The sequence below is a fragment of the Palaemon carinicauda genome, chromosome 3 (assembly GCF_036898095.1).
Source record: "Palaemon carinicauda isolate YSFRI2023 chromosome 3, ASM3689809v2, whole genome shotgun sequence".
NCBI classification, from domain to species: Eukaryota; Metazoa; Arthropoda; class Malacostraca; order Decapoda; family Palaemonidae; genus Palaemon; species Palaemon carinicauda.
This window is the reverse complement of record NC_090727.1, coordinates 62,523,841-62,526,340: the sequence shown is the minus strand read 5'-3', so window position 1 is coordinate 62,526,340 and position 2,500 is coordinate 62,523,841.

Here is a 2,500-nt window from a genome sequence, read left to right as displayed (position 1 = left end):
ATTAATATTCCCCTTTGGATCTTCTATAAAATGTAGTCAAAGTTCGGATGTTATCAGAGAGGAGAGAATAAAACCCCAGGTTTCAGGAATATCAAAGAAAATCTTTGGAGCATATAACCTCTTAAAAAATTTGCATTAAAAAAAAAAAACCGCAAATGTCTAGTTTATTCCAGGATTTTTACCCTTTTAAAAACGGATATATTGACGTAAAGGAGACGGTCACCAACCCCTAAAAGATAATTAACAAAGTAGGGTAAAATTACGGTCGCCTGTATTTTACTGAAATACGGTTGAGAACAGTATATTTTTACGGTGAATTTCCGATTAAAATTGCTGGTTTTTCTCGCAGTGATTGTAATCTGTTTCTATCCAACAGGAAAGTAAGAAAATGTAATATCCTTACAAGACCAGATAATGGGGAATAGGGAAGGATTGAAGGAAGGGGAAGAAACTAGTCAAATGAAGAGAAAATGAATGAAAAGAAATAGAAAGGAATAAGATAAAGAGCGAAGGGACAGAGTGCGGAAAAGTGCAGAGGAGGAAGAAGGGTGAAGGAAAATCAAGACGGTGGAACAGCTGATAAGAAAAATGACGTTTTCCGGTGCTTAAGATCTACGTCCTTTTCACCTTGACCGTCACACCTGCAGTCTCGAAGCTCAGAGAGAGAGAGAGAGAGAGAGAGAGAGAGAGAGAGAGAGACAGAGAGAGAGTGAGTATACTCGGTGAGAATCATAATTCAAAGAGTAACAGGAGAAAATACGTCAAGACGATATTACGAGGAGCAAAAACTTGATCATTATTCTTGTTTCTGTTACTATAAATATCGACAATAAAAACAATTATCACCAAATATATATATCATCTCTTTATTTATATTCATCATTGCCATCAATAAGGATACTAAACTGTTTTGTGAAGGTATTAATAACGTCAGCGTAAAGAAAATTAAAACTAATATCAATATATATATATATATATATATATATATATATATATATATATAATATATATATATATATGTATACACACACACACACACATATATATATATATATATATATATATATATATATATATATAAAGGAAATCAAATTCAAAACCTCGTACATAGCAAATAAAGTGTTGTACCACTTAGACATTAGTCAATTGTTCAACTAACCACAATGAGACAGCCACAACTTCTTTGGCCGGATATAACATTTCCTTTATCCCAGTTTGTAAATAATGCAAAATCTCAACTCTTTCTTAAGGTCTCAAATTCACACACCAACCCATTATACTTTAGTTTTTATTACAGTATATAAAGCATACATATCAATATCCATATACTGTATAATTGTATGGATAATAGTGTGTACTAAAAATTCAATTAATGTATACATGCAAACATACATAAGCATGCTATATAGTATATATTTCATAAACTTCAAGAATGCATGAATGTATGTATAGAATATAGCAGCTCTTCTATGAGAAGGACACTCCAAAATCAAACCATTGTTTTCTAGTTTTGGGTAGTGCCATAGCATCTGTACCATGGTCTTCCACTGTCTTAGGTTAGAGTTCTCTTGCTTGAGTGTACAATCGGGCACACTATTCTATCTAATTTCTCTTCCTCTTGCTTTGTTAGTTTTTTTTAGTTTATATAGGAAATATTTTGATGTCACTGTTCTTTAAATATTTTATTTTTTCTATTTTTCCTTTCCTCACTGGGCTATTTTTCCTGTTGGGTCCTCTGAGCCTATAGCATCCTGCTTTTCCAACTTAGGTTGTAGCTTAGCAAGTAATAATAATAATAATAATAATAATAATAATAATATAAGTATCTCTCTCTCTCTCTCTCTCTCTCTCTCTCTCTCTCTCTCTCTCTCTCTCTCTCTCTCTCTCTCTCTCTCTATATATATATATATATATATATATATATATATATATATAATATACATATGGATCATACACAGTGTATGAATGTATATGTGTTTATCTACATATGTATATACTGTGTATATATATACATGTGTATATACTGTGTATATATACATATGTATATACTGTATATATATATATATATATATATATATATATGTATATATATATATATATATATATGTATATATATATATATATATATATATATATATATGTGTGTGTGTGTGTGTGTGTGTGTGTGTGTATGTGTGTGTTTGTATTATATATCGTGATATAATCGTCCACTTCCCCCATGTCAGTTTCACACGTGAACATTGCCAACAGCAACCACCCTTCTGAATAGGCCAATAATCTTCATGTAATTCCCCCTCGTGATCTCATCGCTGATTGGCCGAGATCAGCTGGGACATCATCATCATCAGAGCCTGCTTTGTTCCCATTGGCTGACGATCTGGCCTCCGGGCAGATTCCTGGAGGCGTTCGAATTTTCGTACACTTGGGGGGGGGGGAAGGAAAGAGATGCAGGTAACGAAATGATGATACCCTAAGAAAAAAGGTCTTTTCGCCCACATCC